The sequence below is a fragment of the Mobula birostris genome, chromosome 8 (genome assembly GCF_030028105.1).
Source record: "Mobula birostris isolate sMobBir1 chromosome 8, sMobBir1.hap1, whole genome shotgun sequence".
Lineage (NCBI taxonomy): Eukaryota > Metazoa > Chordata > Chondrichthyes > Myliobatiformes > Myliobatidae > Mobula > Mobula birostris.
Window position 1 is genome coordinate 61283023 of NC_092377.1, and position 21697 is coordinate 61304719.

Here is a 21697-nt window from a genome sequence, read left to right on the forward strand (position 1 = left end):
AATCCTCTCGCTATAAATGCCAGCATACCATTCGCCTTTTTCACCGCCTGCTGTACCTGCATGCCCACTTTCAATAACTGGTGTATAATGACACCTAGGTCTCGTTGCACCTCCCCTTTTCCTAATCGGCCACCATTCAGATAATAATCTGTTTTCCTATTTTTGCCACCAAAGTGGATAACTTCACATTTATCCACATTAAATTGCATCTGCCATGAATTTGCCCACTCACCCAACCTATCCAAGTCACCCTGCATCCTCTTAGCATCCTCCTCACAGCTAACACTGACACCCAGCTTCGTGTCATCCGCAAACTTGGAGATGCCGCATTTAATTCCCTCATCCAAGTCATTAATATATATTGTAAACAACTGGGGTCCCAGCACTGAGCCTTGCGGTACCCCACTAGTCACCGCCTGCCATTCTGAAAAGGTCCCGTTTATTCCCACTCTTTGCTTCCTGTCTGCTAACCAACTCTCCACCCACACCAATACCTTACCCCCAATACCATGTGCTTTAAGTTTGCATACTAATCTCCTGTGTGGGACCTTGTCAAAAGCCTTCTGAAAATCCAAATATACCACATCCACTGGTTCTCCCCTATCCACTCTACTAGTTACATCTTCAAAAAATTCTATGAGATTCGTCAGACATGATTTTCCTTTCACAAATCCATGCTGACTTTGTCCGATCATTTCACCGCTTTCCAAATGTGCTGTTATCACATCCTTGATAACTGACTCCCGCAGTTTCCCCACCACCGACGTTAGGCTAACCAGTCTATAAAACCCCGGTTTCTCTCTCCCTCCTTTTTTAAAAGTGGAGTTACATTAGCCACCCTCCAATCCTCAGGAACTAGTCCAGAATCTAACAAGTTTTGAAAAATTATCACTACTGCATCCACTATTTCTTGGGCTACTTCCTTAAGCACCCTGGGATGCAGACCATCTGGCCCTGGGGATTTATCTGCCTTCAATCCCTTCAATTTACCTAACACCACTTCCCTACTAACATGTATTTCGCTCAGTTCCTCCATTTCACTGGACCCTCTGTTCCCTACTATTTCTGGAAGATTATTTATGTCCTCCTTAGTGAAGACAGAACAAAAGTAATTATTCAATTGGTCTGCCATGTCCTTGCTCCCCATAATCAATTCACCTGTTTCTGTCTGCAGGGGACCTACATTTGTCTTTACCAGTCTTTTCCTTTTTACATATTTATAAAAGCTTTTACAGTCCGTTTTTATGTTTCCTGCCAGTTTTCTCTCATAATCTTTTTTCCCCTTCCTAATTAAGCCCTTTGTCCTCCTCTGCTGAACTCTGAATTTCTCCCAGTCCTCAGGTGAGCCACTTTCTCTGGCTAATTTGTATGCTTCTTCTTTGGAATTGATACTATCCCTAATTTCTCTTGTCAGCCACGGGTGCACTAACTTCCTTGATTTATTCTTTTGCCAAACTGGGATGAACATTTGTTGCAGTTCATCCATGCAACCTTTAAATGCTTGCCATTGCATATCCACCGTCAATCCTTTAAGTGTCATTTGCCAGTCTATCTTAGCTAATTCACGTCTCATACCTTCAAAGTTACCCCTCTTTAAGTTCAGAACCTTTGTTTCTGAATTAACTATGTCACTCTCCATCTTAATGAAGAATTCCACCATATTGTGGTCACTCTTACCCAAGGGGCCTCTCACGACAAGATTGCTAATTAACCCTTCCTCATTGCTCAAAACCTAGTCCAGAATAGCCTGCTCTCTAGTTGGTTCTTCGACATGTTGGTTCAAAAAACCATCCCGCATACATTCCAAGAAATCCTCTTCCTCAGCACCTTTACCAATTTGGTTCACCCAATCTACATGTAGATTGAAGTCACCCATTATAACTGCTGTTCCTTTATTGCACACATTTCTAATTTCCTGTTTAATACCATCTCCGACCTCACTACTACTGTTAGGTGGCCTGTACACAACTCCCACCAGCGTCTTCTGCCCCTTAGTGTTACACAGCTCTACCCATATCGATTCCACATCTTCCCGGCTTATGTCCTTCCTTTCTATTGCGTTAATCTCTTCTTTAACCAGCAACGCCACCCCACCTCCCCTTCCTTCATGTCAAGAAGAGGAAAAAAATCTATTAGTGTAATAACTTGCGTCTAAGTTTACAAGTATCTATTGGCAAAGTAATAATTCACTTCAAGCTTCACAGCTTTCATAAGAAAGATTAGATATGTGCGAACATGAAGTAAACAAAATAAACTCAGTAATGAAGATAATATTCTCACTATTATCATGTGATACCCTGTTTAATGGAGTAAGCAATATGCTCATAGCAAATGGGACACATTAAAGGAAGTTAAAATCTTAAAAAGAGCAGAAATAAATATCTGAAGAAATAAAACCCTTGTTGAATTCCCTATGCAGTACATGACCGATATGTTTGGCTCCAATAAATTTTGAGTCAATGCCCTCATTAGTGTTGAAGGATTTCTACTTCTCTACTGAATCAGAATCAAGTTTAATATCACCAGCATCAGGACAATGCAATACATTAAATATAGAAAAAAAGAATAAATAAATAAATAAATTACACTAAGTATATAAATGTATATTAACTAGCTAAATTAAAAATAGTGCAAAAACAAATAATAGAAAAGTGAGGTAGTGCTCATGGGTTCAATGTCCATTTAATAATTAGATGGCAGAGGGGAAGAGTGGTAAATTCTGGAGTGGTAAATTCACTCATTTATTTATTATATTCATATAATAGGTGTCTATGTTCAAGATTGAAAATAAGCATGCAGGTACAGCAGGCGATGAAGAAAGCTAATGGCATGTTGGCCTTCATAACAAGGGGAGTTGAGTATAGGAGCAAAGAGGTCCTTCTGCAGTTGTACAGGGCCCTGGTGAAACATATAGAAACATATAGAAAGTAGGTGCTGGAGTAGGCCATTCGGCCCTTCGAGCCTGCACCGCCATTCAGTAAGCTCATGGCTGATCATCCAACTCAGAACCCTGTACCTGCCTTTTCTCCATACCCCTGATCCCTTTAGCCACAAGGGCCTTATATAACTCCCTCTTAAATATAGCCCATGAACTGGCCTCAACTGTTTCCTGTGGCAGAGAATTCCACAGATTCACCACTCTCTGTGTGAAGAAGTTTTTCCTCATCTCGGTCCTAAAAGGCTTCCCCTTTATCCTCAAACCGTGACCCCTCACTCTGGACTTCCGCCACATCGGGAACAATCTTTCTACATCTAGCCTGTCCAGTCCCTTTAGGATTTTATATGTTTCAATAAGATCCCCCCTCAATCTTCTAAATTCCAGAGAGTATAAGCCTAGCCGATCCAGTATTTCATCATATGAAAGTCCTGCCATCCCAGGAATCAATCTGGTGAACCTTCTTTGTACTCCCTCTATGGCAAGAATGTCTTTCCTCAGATTAGGGGACCAAAACTGCACACAATACTCCAGGTGTGGTCTCACCAAGGCCTTGTACAACTGCAATAGTACCTCCCTGCTCCTGTACTCGAATCCTCTTGCTATGAATGCCAGCATACCATTCGCCTTTTTCACCGCCTGCTGTACTTACATGCCCACTTTCAATGACTGGTGTACGATGACACCCAGGTCTCGTTGCACCTCCCCTTTTCCTAATCGGCCACCATTCAGATAATAATCTGTTTTCCTGTTCTTGCCACCAAGGTGGATAACCTCACATTTATCCACATTAAATTGCATCTGCCATGAATTTGCCCACTCACCGAATCTATCCAAGTCACCCTGCATCCTCTTAGCATCCTCCTCACAGCTAACACTGCCGCCCAGCTTCGTGTCATCCGCAAACTTAGAGATGCTGCATTTAATTCCCTCGTCTAAGTCCCCACCTGGAGTATTGTGTGCAGTTTTGGTCTCCAAATTTGGGGAAGGACATTCTTGCTATGGAGGGAGTGCAGTGTAGGTTCACTGGGTTAATTCCAGAGATGGCGGGGATGTCATATGTCGAAAGATTGGAGCGACTGGGCTTGTATACACTGGAATTTAGAAGGATGAGAGGGGATCTGATTGAAACATATAAGATTATTATGGGATTGGACACACTAGAGGCAGGAAGCATGTTCCCGATGTTGGAGGAGTCCAGAATCAGAGGCCACAGTTTAAGAATAAGGGGTAGACCATTTGGAACAGAGTTGAGGAAAAACGTTTTCACACAGAGGGTTGTGGATATATGGAATACTCTGCCTCAGAGGGCAGTGGAGGCCAATTCTCTGGATTCTTTCAAGAAAGAGTTAGATAGAGCTCTTAAAGATAGCAGAGTCAAGGGATATGGGGAGAAGGCAGGAACAGGGTACTGATTGTGGATGATCAGCCATGATCACAGTAAATGGCGGTGCTAGCTCAAAGGGCCAAATGGCCTACTCCTGCACCTATTGTCTATTGTCTATTGACCAATATTAATATAAAACATGCATTAAATCAATGCTACAAGTAGACAGCAAGAAACACTTAGAAGCCACATTGAAACCTACAACAAATTTTTGAGTAAACTTTGATAAAATGGTGTTTAATTCAGTTGGAAATGTTACAAATGCTGAAAATGTTTCAAGATGATTTCCTGTTGCCCACTTGAAAGAGAACATGCCTACCTTACTAATATTACCAACAAGCAGATTTGTCAATGTTATTTACAGGACTTTATGGTGTGCTAATTGCTGTTACTAATACAGTAAAACCAATTGCATGATGAGGAGTGAAAATCCATATATAATTGCAAATTATTCTTTATAACCCATTTTGCATTATCTTACAGTGCATAATTATATCAATTTATAACATTATTCTCACCCTACAGTCTTTACAACTGTGGGTTAACAGCCTTGTAAAAGCAGTCTGTGTAAAGGTCTTCCCACTTTGATACTTCATGAAATTTCTATCCAATAAAACACGAATTGTAACAAAGGACTGTGGACCCAATTCTTTATTCAGGGTCTCACTAGAGCAGAATTTTATGAAAATGCATCCAGGGTGTATGGTAAGTGCCTTCTTCCTACTGCTGCAAAACAGCAGATCAATTGTCAAGCGTTCCTGACAGAGGCAGTTTGGACAGTTCAATAACCACATGATTTTAGCTATGAAAAAGAGAAACAATGTTTTTTTCCCAGAAGATACTTGATGGGCTGAATGTACTTCACCCAAATGAAAGATTCCACAACTGTGGCATGTTGTTAACAGATCATGGGATGAAAAATCAGGAGCTATTCATGAGAACAAGTGATGTGTGTGGTGTGAGTCAAAAACCAAGTGAGAGAACAATTTTGCATAAGTTCAGGACAAAGTGAGATTCCAAGTTCCTGTGCAAGTCAAGCTGATAAACAATTCATCTCTGGTAATCAGGCACTTACTTGAAAATCAATTTTACTTTGAGTCAAATGCAGAAATTACAAGTGAAACATAACTTGTAAAAGAATTTGTACTGAAAAATGTGATTTAACGTCTGGAATGAAATTGGCCCAAAAACTCCACCCTAAATGTTGTCTCCCAGCAGAATTCTTTACTGCTGAAATAGTACAAAGAAATGAAATATGTGCTGTCACAGTGCTGTCACCTCTAACTTGATGAGGACAACATTTTCTAAACAGACCAGTCCATTGAATAATAAAGCATAAGACGCATGAGAATGAATTGTAAGTTGGTAGAATGTATTGTCTTCATGTTGGTCAAAAGATCATTCCAGACTATGTCCATCTTCTTCAAGCTAATGCATTTAATAGTCCTGAAACACAAACGATAGCTTATCTTTATTTGGAATTTAATTCCATACTAGTGTCACAAACACCTACCAAAGAATTCATCCAACCAATGCTAAATTTGGGGAAACTACTTTCCACTGAGGGAGCTAAATCTGAATCAGTATTGCCCCCTTCAGTTCCATGGAACAGTGAACATTTCAATGTTTGTTCGAGGAATTGAAAGCAAAGTCCAGTAATGAACCCAGTATGTCTGATTTTTGTGCAGAACTGAAGTACCTTCTAAATGTGAAAAATACCTGGATTTTGGACCCTAATTTACACCCATCATTTTTGCACAGGTAGTCAGCTGTAAAACCAGGATTGTTGCTTGATTGGTCTATTAAAGCATTTTTTCCCTTGGAGAGTTATCTGAAGAAGGAACCTGATAAACAGATGTAGCTAATATAACCTAAGACCCACACACTTTCCCTTTCTTATTTATATCCTCTTAATACCCACAGAAGCCAATCGCAGGCCAGTCAATGCACTCAGCCAGCCATTATGCAGCATAACATAGTGGGTAAATAACACAGCGGCTCTACACAGGGATTGTACTGTTATAAAAGAGAAGTTCATTATAGTTACTTTATCAGCAGTGGGTTTATTGGTGAATCCATGAGAGATATTCTGGTGAAACAGGAGCAGAAAGAAGCACTGCATCTTTCCATTAATAAGCTCTCTTCTGGGATCAGGCATTAGAGAGATTCAGCAGATCATAGAGCACAAGGGTATCATTTTTACATGATTACTCTAAATTCTTAGACCAGAGACTTAAGAGAAGGGTTCTTGCAAAGGCAGCTGAGGGAATTGTTAAATGATTGGCCTAGCACTTAATTCAATAATTTCTTTCTTTTCTCTCATTGATCAAGCTGGTTTGAGAAAAGTGATACTTTGCATATCTAGCTAAGTGCTATTAACAACCTCGGTCTGCGGTTTGTAGAAAAAAAATTGTGAGATCTTGCTGGAGAAGTAATTTGCTTCTCTCTAACCAATGATGGCTTGCACTTTATGCAAATTGGTATCCAGGGAAAACAAATCCTTTTCAATACATATGCATAGTTCATAAAAAAGACGGGGCTACAAAAAAAAAGAGATAAAGCTACGAGTCAGCAAAAGCCTTGATTCTATGGAATTTTATCTTCCCAAATTAGATGTTTGTAACAGATGATGTGTACAAGTGTTAACTTTGTTTTCAGCGGCTCCTGGCATACCATCAGTAGACATCACACAGATTATGTTTTAAGGAGCTGAACTGTAATAATAAAAAAAAGTGTCTGTGGGCTTCAGAGTGTTGTGTTCCATATGGTTAGGGAAGTGCAAAGTTATTGCGACAAGCATCTTGTGAAGCTCATTACCCGCCATGGTGTTAGATGCGAATAGCTGCGTATTGCTATAGGGTATGTACATGACATCCCACAGTCTGCAGATAGCAACTGGAAATGAAAGATATGAAGGCAAAGTACTGCTTCGGGGAACATGTTAGACAAAACATCTGCTGGTATCAGAACAGTGAATTATCAGATCATTCTGGGCATGAATTTTTTATAATAGCACAATTTAAAGTTCGAAGTTTCAAAGTGACATTTATAAAAAGTTCTTTTTTTAATTGAATGTTGGTGAGGGGGGACTGCAAGGAATTCATACATGTCCCTGTGTGTGTGACACGTATCAACAGCCATGCGTCTATTGACAGGAAGCTTCTTTCAATCATTGAAAAAGAGCCTCTGTTTAGCAGATTGTTTTCATGTAGTGATGTTTGATGTTGTGGCCAGTTTTACTGAGATGATGATTTGTTTGATTTAATAAAATGGATCATGGATTTTACATCCCTACATTACTTTTACACCTGAAGAAGGGACCTCAGTCGTCGTGGAAACAGACTGTTTCAATAAATCTTAACCTAATAAAAGTCATCACCTTTGTTCTCATTTTTAAAGGGCTCTTCAGGATCAAAACACTGTTAATAAGGAAAAGAATACTAACGAATTCTTTCAGAGCCCCTTTTCCTAAAGAGACATTAATATCTCGGCTCTGGAGGTGCTGTTGTTTTAGGAAACCTGAGAGGTGCTTTACCCTTTGTGGGCTGAAGTTCTGCTACATTTTTCAGAATATGTGCAGATTTCTTCAAAAACCACTGCAGAAGGCTTTGTTACATCTTTACAACCGTCAAACAATATTGCAGAATATCATTGATTTTGTAGCTCCCGGTATTCAAAAACGATAGAAGTTTCTTTTTCCGTGAATCTCATTTCTGTTGCTTGCCCAGAGTTGTAATATGATTCATAGTTTATCATTATGATAAAGGAAAAATAGACAGTGCTGTGGGTTTAGCATGTCATGATATATCATTCCATAACATTTGAATATCCCTATGGGCTGAATTTTCCAATTTAATGATGCTGGTGCAGTCGCCAGTTTGAATGCAATGTCAACGCTTTGTACTTGCATTGTGAGGCAAAAGAAAAGGCAATCCCCAAATCTTGTATTATCCACTCCTTTAAATTCAGCCTAATAACAACGTAGTATAGGAAACTAAGCCCTTACTCTGTATTGATGACCATGCTGGGAATGTCAGTAATTGAAATCTGAACGTTAGGGATGTGCGACATGTTTAAAATTTATTTTAATTTTTGCCTACCTGATTTCTGCTGAATTCAACACAGACGCCACCAATTTAAATATTGGCATTATTTACAAAATGTATTTTTTTCTTTGTGTATTTACAGAACGGTTACACAAAAGGATAATATTAAAGAAGTGGAGAGGATAGAAAACAGGGAGCCAGTGCGCAGGACAAATGCTGAATGACCCTGATTCAACTACTTCCCTCCCCATGCAGAGCAAAGGCTAGTGTCCAACAACCAGGTAGCATTACCACAATCATTACTGAACCAAACCTTCTGCATTCCCTTGTGTCCAGCTTGACAATATGTTAATACTGGCAGAGACTGCCAAATACCTTGCCCATTCTGAAGTTACGATTTTTATAAATGCTTTAAAAAGTCATAAACACAAACCAAACAACAAACCGCGGCTTACTTTAAAGGACAAAATTTGATTTAAGCTTCCTGTCATACCTTTATTTAGCTTTTTTTTTTCATTTTGCAGGAAGAAGATTCAGATTTCCAACAATTTGTTTGCTGACAAAGCATTAAATTTGACTTGTTCAAAATACTGTTGTAAACACGAACCAGAAAGAAGAGTAAAAAATTGTTTAATTAGTATGCGTAAAAAACACAAAATTCAAAACTTTTATGATTTTGAAGGATTTGAAATGTATTTTTTAACAAGTACTACAACAGTGTCTGTGATGATTACAGGTAATCGTTCAATCAAGATTTTAATGATTTTATGGTAGCTGTTACAATATTTCTTCTTGTTTCTAATGATGTCAGCAAAGAGAAAATAATATATTGTGCAGAGAACTGTTTATTCCATATATTTGCATTGTAACAGCCCCAAATTAAACGAATAACTCCTTTACTTCATCATCTAAATCCAGACCCTGCTCTTCTGCAGCTCGAAGCTGACAGCTCTGCTTTGTTTTGTCCTCCTTCCTGAAAGTGAGAACATACATTACCTCAGGTGATGGAGAGATCTTCCCTGTTTATTATATACTGCATGGACATTCCATTTAAAACGTTGCTGATAACAAACAATCTTGTAAAGTCTTCGATTAATCACAGCTGGCAACGCTGAGCTGTTTGATGTTAACTGACATGTCTCCAGAAGCTCTCTTCACACCAGCAGTTCCACTAGCAGCCCAGAAAACAGATTGTCTGTGTGAATTAATCAGATGTTTCTGCATGTCATTAATGATGTGCAATATTTTTTACAATGTAATGCTTACTCTCTTATTACGTGGAATTAAAACAATTAGATGCCGGTATCTCAGTGTAAATCTTTATTTTTTTTCCAGAGAGGGAGGAAGGAAAGAATAATTACCTAGCCTCATGGAAAATAAAGCAGTTTTGTTGATGAATTTTAGTCCTCTACTTACTTTATTCTGAGTGTACTTGTCCCTTGCGGTTTTACTCTGGGATGATTTACAATGGGAAAGGTGACATTAAACACGTCATTGAGCATGCAAAGATGCTGCACTCAAGGCAGCATATGCTTGACTTTGTTAAAAGATGAATGCTGCCAAATCTGCAGGGCCCATTGTGATCTAGTCTCTATTCTTTGTAAACTTTCTGATGGCTGCTGTGGCTCGCCGTTACTCTGAACAACAGAAGCAAATCTATTCATGATTCATGCCTATAGAGCCAATCTAAATTAAAAAGAGGCAGCATGTAAACTGCATTGTGTCTCCCCTCCCCCTGTCCCCGGCTTCTCATTAGTACCTGTGTTCCCTTACCCATTTTGCATAAAAAAAACCCCAAAAAGCTAACTCCTCTTATGCCCATTAGATTGAAGTTAAAAGTGTAGCCAAGGAGTAAAAGATTTCAGATATGTTGCTAAAATATTTATGATTAAATTCTGCAAGTACCTGCAGGTAAGTGGCAGATTTTTATCTTTATTTTCTAGTTGTTGTGTTGATGAATGACTGCAGAGCTAAGTTTTCTTTTTCATCTTGCTGAAACTGCTATGACCTAGATTCATAAGATAGTGCTGACACTGATGTCTGGACAAGACATGGGCAGCCTCCAATTGCACTGGTTTAAGTAGTTATAAAATATGACCCTCCACCCCTCTGAAAATGACAATGCTGAGAGAATGGATACCTGCCATTTACATGATTTCTACAAATCAGTGCACCTGGAATCATTAATTTTTTCATGGAGTCTTAAATGTCGTTGAGCAGGACATTTTGGATCTTGCTCCTGGTATTTTATATCCAATTATTCTCTTTGCTGCAATAAAACTGGCCATTTTGTAAAAGATGCCAAATATATTATCCCAGGCTCCTAATCATTAAAATCTTTCTTGATGTTGAGATATGTAAGAAAACTTACATTTTCAGGTTGATAGACGCCAGACCAATAGCAAATAAGTATGGAACAAATTTTTGTAGATAGTTAGAAAATCCATAATAGGTTGTAAACAGGGGAGAAATATTTATTAAAGAGTTCAGACCTAATTAATTTATTTGAAATTCATTTTGAGCTGCTTAATGTTAGGAATGAAAAATCACTTTCACACTACTCTTGTATGAAAATTGAACTTTTAGAATTACATTGCCTTTTTCTTCAAACAGGTGCAATATCACCATTGTAAACTGAAATAGAAATTTTACCATATTCCATTTGCAAATAAATCTTCTATACTTAATGCAGTAGAATGAATTGATACCTACAATCAGAGAATACTGATCATGTACAATTCATACACCTACAAACACTTTCAGTCCTATGAAAACAACATATATCTATTTAAAATGTATGAATCCACAAAAATATCTTTTATATAATATAATTAATACAATAGGTAAGAAGAAAAATCAATTGATTCACAATCTATACATATATATAAACATACGCTCAAAAATTTAAATTATATACAGTAAATATTTAAATATGTGTATTTTTATAGGTAGAAGAATTTCCATGTACATATATTCATACACGAATATCATTGAATCACAATGCTGTTCGTTCATTTAAACTGGGAAAGTAAATTCTTCACATTTCCCTTGGACATTATCTAACAATTTATTATTTGTATGGGGAAAAATAACAGTGAGGTGAAAACCAATTCATACTGTTTTGAAATACATGAATTTTAATGAACAAAAATGAGCAACAATCTACCATAAAATATAAAGGAAAATATAATTCATATTTGTAAATGGGAAGTAATATAACATGCCCCAAAGAAAAATTAACCTTCTGAGTACTAAATTACTTTTGTAGGGCACAAAATACATTTTTACTCAGATGGCATCTTCAAAATGAATTCCTGTATATATACCATACTGACATTGTATAAACTTGATTTTGAAAAATATAATTAAATAAATACATACATACATTTTCAGAAAATATAGAGTAAAGTATCTGGGTGCATAATTGCTACTGCAGGATTTGTAGGGTTAACAAATAAAATACTTTTCTAAATTTTTTTTAAACCTGTGATAGTCTGAGAAAAATAAATCTTACTCTTTCTGTTTGCTGCTTCGATAACAAGAATATGTATTTTCCTTGAGTATAATCATTAAATGTGTGTTATAAGTATTCACATAGTAATTCCCCTAATAGTCTAATAATGTCAATGGATGTCAGTGTTATTGTGATGGAACATGAGATTGTATGCAGCTTTTCAAGGAAATTATCAAAAAGACTGCCACTATTGTAAGATTCGATTGAATGATAGGATTTGTAAAATCATGGAACCTATTTTTTTTGTGAAAAGATGAGCATCCAGAATCAAGTTCTGAAAGGAATAAAGTATCAGGCAAACCCTCATCTTGCCATTGATGATGTAATATTATCCATGTGCTGCCTTCATCTTGAATTTACTAAAGCAAGGATCTCAGTCTATTCTGTCAAAGTGTGTTCATTTACAGACCATCACTATGCATTATCATACGGTTTGTTTACAGCACTCTGCTTTTAATATAGCATGAAATATGGAGTTGTTTAAATTTGTTTGAATTAAAAGAAAAAGATCTCAGCTCTTAATTTACCGACCATGTGGCAATAAAGAATATTAAATAAAATCTGCAGTACTGGCAATTTGGTCCAATCAGCCTAGGCTCCCTGCATGTTTATTCCCCACATAAGGTTTCTATTTCATCTGAGTTATTTGCGTATAGTGCTTGAGTTTTTTCTGCTCCAGATAATTATCCGCCTTCTCCTTTAACTGCCTATCCTTTTCACCTCAGCCATTCCTTGTGACAGCAGATTCCAGATTCTCTTAACCCTTTGAGTAATGAAGTTTATTCTGAATTCCCTGTCAACATAAAATTGTTTGAATTGCAGCAAAGAAAGCATTTAAAGATACAATGGGACATAGATCAGCTGCAAAGTTGGGGGCGACAGTGGCAGATGAAATTTAATCCAGACAAGTGTAGGGTAAAGTACTGCAGGAGGTCAAATTCTGTTAGGGTATATAAAGTAAATGGCAGGGGCCTTAGGAGCATTGATTTGCAGAGGGACCATAGGGTGTAAGCTCCCTGGAAGGTGGATAAGTTTGTGAAATTAGTATTTGGTATGCTTGCCTTTATCGGACGAGGCATTACAGGAGGTGGGACATCATGAGGCAGCTGTGCAGAGTTTTTTTTAAATTGAATTTATGTGCAATTTATAGTAATTTATAATCAATAGTATGTACAACATCTATGCTTCCAGTTGCCACAGCATTGAAAAGATATGGTAGCAATTTTAGGGGCACACAGAGGATAAGAGATCAGAATCTTTTTCCCAGGGTGGGGGAATCCAGAATACAGGAGATAGTGAACATCTGGGACAAACTGTCAGAGGAAGTACAGACATCTACTATTATAATGCCTAAAAGGTATTTGAACCGGTTCTTAGATAGGAAAGTATTAGAGGGATACAGGCAAACAGAGGTAAGTGGGATCCATGTGGATAGACAACATAGTTAACATAGATGAAGTGGACTGTAAGACATATTTCTGTGCTGTAGAACTCTATGTATTTATTATAATTATTCTACTGTATGCATGAACACCAGATTAAACTCATCCACAAGTGGAAACAGCTTTACTATGTTAACCGTTTCAAATTCCTTCCTGATATTTGATAAGGTCTCATTTCTAGTATATAAGTATCATTCATAGCAAATGTGGTCTGTCTGTCTTGTCTAGGTACTATATCCGGTGCAGACGTTGGTGACCATGGTTTTCCATATAGATCTGTCCATCGTTTTTTGGATGACTTCCATTTCCTCGATGTGTAGCCACCTGGCTAGGCTTTTGATGTACATAAGCCGAGGTCTTCCTCTAGGTTTGCTCCCCTCGATCTTCCCAGAGAGTATGAGTTTTCCTAGTTCATCTTTCTGCATGATGTGTCCTAGGAATCTGAGTTGTCTTTCTCGTATTGTTGGTATGAGTGATCCAACTGTTTGGACCCTTTTGAGAACTTCTTCATTTGATGTGAGTGTGGTCCATGGTATTTTTAACTTTCTCCTGTAGAGCTATAATTCAGCTGCTTCTAGTCTCTTTTCTATTGCTGGGGAAATGGTCCAGTATTCACTTCCATAAGTCAGGATAGAATAAATGTAGCACTGTAGTATTCTGTTTTTAGCATACATGCTCACCTTTCTATCTGTTAACATGGTCTTCATTTTCTGGAAATCTTTCCAGAAAATGAAGACAACAAATGCAGTGCCTTTAAATTGGCATCAATTTAAAAATAGAACAGAAACAGAAGTAAAATAATGGAAAAATATTCTTTAAATTACAAGTGGTTCCATGATGAAGAGAAGTATTGATACCAGAAATTTGGCTGTTTTTCATACAAGTGAAGACATACAGGAAGGTTGTGCTAATTAAACTGCAGATACTACAAATCTGAAATAAAAACAGAACGCTCAGCCAATCGAGCTACACCTTTGGAAGGAGGAACAGTGTTAATTTTTCAGGTCAAAGACCCTTCATCAGAACACATCGATTACTTAGTTTTGTCATGTGCTTTAACAAAAAGAACACAAAAAATAACACTACCAATTGCACTTGTATCCCCTAAGGGCAGAAGCAAATAAAATAAGCATTGTGAAAAATGCCAAAATAGGTAGAGTGCCAATACATCCAAGGCCGAGGGACTAGAAGAGGTTCCAGAGCTGGCTATTTGAAAGATATTGTTAAAATCAGAATGTCGCTAATCCAAGAACCCGAGCAGACCAGCACGCACAGGGATGCTGGGAGAATGGACACTGCACAGGGCGAGGAGATGGGCAGAAGGTATTTAGATGACCCACGCTTATGAGAAATAAAACAATAGCTGCTTTCCAGCTCAGAGATGACAAGGATATGTTTGAGGGTTTCAGCAGCAGATGAACTGAGATGTGGGGTGGAGTCGCAGAAGTGATAACTGCTTATCTTGGTAATTTGGCATGCACTTGTGAACAGAATCTCACTGTCGAGTCCGATATGGTACCAAGATTGCAAGAGACTGGATCAAATGGGGAAGAAGTCAATGACAAGAGAAGGGTTTCCCAGCTTTGATCTGCCAAATGTTATTTGTAAGAAGTATTTGCTCAGTCAGTACCAGGTAATGGAGGCATTGAAAGAGATATGGTGATGAGATGAAAATGGCTGGAAACTGACACTGTACTTTAAGATGATGTTGCCAAGAGTCCTAGGGAATAAGTCCTACTAGAACCAGAATGAGAAGAATTTAGGTCAGTTTACAAAGCACGGTGTATGATTTTCATCTTAGAGATCTATTCACAGATGCACAAACAACACAATTGTCTACAGCAGTTGCAGCCAATGCAATTACTGCCAACATGGTGCAAGGGCTGCTTCCTGCTATCGCTGAGACAACCAGTGAGCCAATGTGACTGACCCTGCCTGCCTGACTGCTGCCACTGGAGCTGCTTTGAGCACAGTCCCCTTCATCCCCATCCCTGGTTGCCATCAATCTAACTAAAGTGGCAGCAGACAGATGCTAGCCTTTGCAAAGATCAAATCCATGACTTGAGGGCTCTTCGCCAAGGAGCAACTCAGTCGGCACCAAGCTTGGGCTGCAGCAATCACCTCTGTTACATCACTCCAGCTATCTTCATTTGTACAGCCACGACAGTCAGAACATTTTCAGTGCACTGGGCAAAGGCCAATGATTTTATTTTTAATATTAGTTGTGACTGCCTCTAATCAATTATAACTGAACTCTTCCCTGCATGGGATTCTTTACTCCCCTTTGATAGCCATTAGTATTCCAGTATGTTAACAAAATGTGACATGGTAGGAGATATATAATTAATAGTGGACACTTCTGATTGTCTTCATTTTTTTTTATAAACACAGACATTGTCATCATCCCACGTGACTTCAGTGCGTGAGTTTATCTTTGCTCTGTGCAATGGTTATTGCCCTTTGCCAACAGGCTCCTGAAGCAGTGTGAATAACTTCACTCACCTCAACACTGAACTGATTTCACAAGCTATGTATTCACTTTCAAGATCTCTACAACTCGTGTCCTCAGAGTTATTTATTTATTTATTTTTATATTTGCACTTTGGATGTTTGTCGGCCTTTGTATGCAGTTTTTCATTGATTCTATAGTATTTCCTCGTTTAGCTGTGAATGTTTGCAAGAAAATGAATCTCAAGGTTGCATATGGTGACATATATGTACTTTGATATTAAGTTTGTGTGTTATAATTAGAATCAGCCAATTGTTATTTAATCCTTGCATATTTTCAACCTTGGAACTTGCACTAACGTAACAAAACCATCATGTTAGGATGTGGTTGTGAATGTACATACAAAATAATGTATTCTTTCTTTAAAATGAATGGCAAACTAAAAGGATAACTAAGAAAATTTAGAAAAATCAGTCAATCATTCCTTGTGACTAAGTAAATTATGGTCTAATTTTTGTCCCAGATCTGGTTTAACTCACTGATCACCTATTCATAAGCACTTTAGATTTCATTGGTCATCTGGAGCTTATTGCCCTGTACATTCTTCAAGTAATTTATGGCAATAAAAAGATCTTTCAATGTAATCATATATATATCTCAGTATGACTATGTGATGAGACAGAGTATTACTGGTAAATATTAAAATAACAAATCAAATACACAGACAGTTATTGTTAGATAGCATGTATACTCCCCTGCTTATTCATTTTAATGCTGTATCTTTTAAACTCCCTTCATTTTCCTCATATTCAACAAAAAAGATGAGATTCTGCCTATCTGACTAATTTTATATAATCACAAGATGATAGGATCATATAGTTTTGATACAGGCCATCTGACCAGCTTGTCCATGCATTCTTCTGTATTAACCCATCGGCCAGCACCCAGTTCTTAAGCCTCTATGCCTAAGCAGTTCAAGTGTCCCTCTTGAGCAGGGATCCCCACAGACTCCTCAGTTAATGGTAGGGGTCCATGCCATAAAAAAAGTTTGGGAACCTCTGCTCTAGAATCTAGACCCTTTCTAAATGCTGTCAGCAACCCAGATTCAATTAATACCTCAAGCAAGTGCTTGTCACTCTTTGGGTAAAGAAGGTACCCACCACTTCCCCTCTGAATCTCTTTCCCCTTACCCCAAACCTGTGACCTCTAGTTTATATATCTCAGATTCTCCCTTAATCTCTTCTGCTCCAGGGAGAAAAGTCATAGCTTTTCCTCATAACTTTACTGCATCCTGGTGAATCTCTTTTGCATCCTCCCCAGTGCTAGCACATCCTTCCCATATCTTGGTGAGCAGAGCTACACACACTAGCTTGATCAAGATTTTATAAATTGGGAGCGTAACCTCTCTGCTTCTGTATTCTATGCCTTGACTAGTGATCCACAATGCCATCTGAACTACATTGTCTACTTGCATTGCCACCATCATGGATCGATGGACATACTCCGGGATCCCTTTGTTCCTCAGGCCCTATTATTTATGGTGTATGTACTAACCTCTTTAGTGCTCCCACAGCAGTGCAACAGTTAACGCGACTCTATTACAGCTCAGGGCATCGGAGTTTGGTCTTCATCTCTGGTGTTGACCAAAAGGTGTTTGTATGCTGTCCCCATCACCATGTGGGTTTCTTCCAGGTGCTCTGGTTCCTCTCCCAGTCCAAAGGTGTAGCAGTTAGTAGTTTAAATGGTCATTGTAAACTGTCCTGAGATTAGGCTAGTGCGACATAGGTGGGTTGTTGTGCAGCATGGCTCATTGAGCCAGAAGGGCCTGTTCCATATGGTATCTCTGAATAGATAATTAAACTTCATCAGTCATTTTTCAACTCCTTTCACCAAAGCATTGAGATCTTTGCATCATACACAAAATGCTGCAAGAACTCAGCTAATCAGGAAGCATCTGTGGAGATAAATAAACAGTTGACATGATTTCCAGCATCTGCAGAAACTCTTCTGATTGAGATCTCTCTGCAGCCCAAGACTCAACAACTCCATCAGTCTTCATGCTATCCATGAAAGGACTGATCTTGCCTCCAGTCCTCATTTTAATGAAATTGGCCTTACCCTTATTTAAGACCTTTATCACTTGGCCATCTCTATTCTTTTCCATGACGGCCTTAAAATATACAGAGTTATGGTCACTATCTCCTAAATATTCCTCCACTGACCCTCCCTCCATTTCATAAGGTGCATTCGAAGGTAGGGTCTGGTTATGCTCCTTCCCTTTTTGCTTTATCTATATAATGCATCAACATGCTTTCCTAGATACAGTTGACTATGTTTCCCTTCCTAATTCCCTGGTTGGCTGATGCCCCTGAAAGTTCTCTTTGTTCAAGTTGTGTAATTTCACATTCTGTACTGTTGCCCTCAAAAGGATGTAGTGCTTTCCCAGTGTATATGACAAATAAATTCTTCTCAGGCTTAGCGGGATACAGTTATCGATTTTAACCAACATTTTGATGACAGCTCTGCCATCTGCATCAGGGATGATGCCTGGGTATGTCTAGTCCGATGGTATATATACCAATATTATCCGTCCCTCCTGATTGGTAAGTCCTCATCCAATCAGGATCCCGTTGTCCCATCTTTTCTCCAATGGAATTCCAGTTCTTAGAGTGAGACCTTTATCTTTGACAAAAAATTCTTTTCCTCTAGTTCTATTTCAATTCTTTCTTTTCCAGGCGGTCCCAAAAGCCATTGGCACAGCACAGTAGTTCTGCAGCGTTAAAGTCAATCCAATGGCCATTGCGAATGCAATTTTCTGCTGCTACAGATTTCACCTGGTAACCCAAATGGATACACCTTCTGTGCTTCTTGATGCGGGTTTACACCATAAGTGTCTAATCTGACTGATGTATGCTGCTCCGTTTTGACAGGAAATCCTGTAAACACCAGCCATCTTGACATAAAACTAGATGAAAAGAATATTAACAAAGACCTAGGTCTCACTCTAAATAAGAACTGGAATTTGATTGTAAACAAGTTGGGATAGCGGAAACCTGATTGGATGAGGACAGATCAATCAGGAGGGACGTATGGCAAAAGTATATATGCCACCAGACTAGGCATGGCCAGGCATCATCCCTGATGTTGATGACAGTTTGTCATCGAAACGCCGATTAAAATCGATACCTGTACTAGGCTGGAAGCCAGAGAAAAGTTTATTCTTTAACCCTTCAAATGTTCTCCAATTCTGACCTTGTATTCATTCCAAAATGCAATTGTGCCATTGATAACCATGTTCTCATTGGTCAATCCCTAATCTCTCTAGAATTTTCTCTCTAGACCTTTTCATCTCCTTTGTGTTTCCTCCTTTCAGGCCCCTCTTAACAAAACATATCTGATTCAGTTATCAGCCTAAAATCATCTCGTATGACTGGAGGATTGGTGTCATTTTTTTTTCTTGATAATGCTCCTGTGAAATGGCTTGGAATATCTGCTATGTTATAGAAATTCAGTTCTTGTTGAACTAGCAAGTGACAAACTATTACTGAAAGTACAAGTATCCAAGTTTCCGCCTGCCTTTGATCCATAAATTTATTAATGAATTATCTGTGTACTGCCTTGGACTAGATTCTTGAATGGAAGTAGCAAAGTTTTCAAAAGAGGTTTTGTATTTGCCGACTTGGTCAAGTGATAACTCAAAATATTTTCTTTGGTATAATACAATACGTGTTGCAGCCCCTTGGTTCTACTGCCATGCTTGCCTGAGAGCAAGACTTTTTCCAAGGGCAGGTTTCTTCCCACATTGCAGAAGACCTACAGGTCAGTAAGTTAATTGATCATGTGGGAGCGATTGGGCACCATGGAGGAGCCTTTTACCATGTTGTATCGCCAAAAGATACGGTTTGCTTGCTGATAAAGGTTGAAAGATACATTTCTCAGCATGTGTTTCTGCTCACTCTTAGGTTTGGTACTGGATTTGTTGAAAGATGTTCTACTTCCCTATTGAGCAGTACTGAACTATCAAAAACTGCATTCTTTCATGTGTAAGGCCCTTTTAAACATGAAGAAAAAAAAATCAGAAATAATTTCTTTGTCATTAAATAGAAATTCAAAAGATCAGAAAACCTCAGGTCATTGCAACCCCAGCACATCAGGGTACCTCACTAGCAAATACTTTTGTGAACCTGACAATATTCATATTTGTAGTATGCCAGTTACATCTGTAGAAAGTCTTGGCATGGAGCCACACAGTTAGTCTGCACAGCTAAACTTGAACACGATTCCTGCAGAGACCAGCACTCATACCTGTCTGCCGCAAAGAGGACAGGTTTAGTCAATTGTCCGCCAGCTCACTTATAAGCCTGTTCTCTCCAAGAAAGAAAGAGCTTAAGTCTCTCTTTAACCCATTAGTGTGAGCTACTTTAATGACAGGTAGTGGCTTGAAAAGCAAATAAGGTAACTAACTCTGTTGACAGGTACTTCAAGATGATTGGCAATTTTCTATAAATAATTATTCCCCAACTCATTCTAACTTTGCAACTGTGTGATTGCACAGAAACCAGAGAAGGGTGCATACAGGAATGAAAGTCGGGGTGGGGAATGGATTAATATCAATTTATTAATTTGTGATTACAGTCCATAGTCTTTTGTGGTATTTGAACTACTAAAAGAGACCTTAAATAGAAGATTATGAGGTATGAAAGAGCATTGAAATTTTTGTCTACATTGCACCTTTAACATAAAAAAAAATTCCAAGGGTATTTGCAGGAATATACCAACCAAAATTTGATGTGAACCATTAAAAGACTAGTCTAGCAGGCAAATGAGAGAGGCAAAATGGTTTGTGGAGGGAATTACAAACTTAATGATTGTTAAATTTGGCAATAACCAAGAGACTAAATTTGGAAGTTCATTGGTTGGTCAAGGATTTCTTATAGGATTGAAGGAGGTTACAGAGATGGTGGGGTGGGGCAGGAGATCAAAAATGATTTGAAAACAGAGGTTATTGTTTTAGTACCAAGATGCTACTCACTGGGAAATAATGAACATCAATAAACACAGAACTGATGAGTGAATGGGCCTTACTGTAAACTAACATAAAGATCAAAGTTTGGAACAGTTTTATATTTACCAAGAGGGAAAAAAGGGAAACCACCCAGGCTTACAGTAAATTGGCAACTCTAGAGATAATAAAGACACAGATGGAGGCAGAGATGAAAAGGTAGGACACAGGGTCCTCCAACAATCACCTTAAAATATGAGATGATATAGATGCATGCCTATACTTCCATCACTTGCCCCTCCAAATTTAATACATTTGAGTACCTACAGATGCTTGCAATGATGGAATACATGATTTATGTGGTGTTGCAAACAGGCAAGCTGAGTTTCAGAAAGTTAATAGAGGTATAGAGTCATCAGGGAGAGAACTGCATTTGTGATAAAGCGAAAGACAATGACCAAATTTCCGAGTTCTCTCCCATCCAGTGCTGGATATTGAAGAAATAGCTTAAAATAGTCAAGGGGTGTGGTGGTGAGGTAGAGCTGGGAATTGCCAACATCCTTATGAAAAATACTGCCATGTTATATCTGAAGATTTTGAAAGGCAGGAGGTAGATGAGAATTTTTTTGGGGGGGTGGGGGGGGGTGCTCTGAGGTAACAACTCAGGCGTGGGTAGAAAATCCAACCTTTCCATGTCAGACCACAAATGGAAAGATAGAAATGAATCCTAATGAATAAATCCTACCAGAGCCAGTCTTACGGATAAGTGATTCTACTGGAAGTAAGTGTTAGGAGAGAGAGGGTGATGGAGAGATGAGTCTGAGGATGGTTTGCCATAGGGAAAACAAGATGGAGATTATCTTCATGAAAAGGGTACATCTGGAGCACTTACAAAGTGTGGCATGTCATTAAGCCACAATAA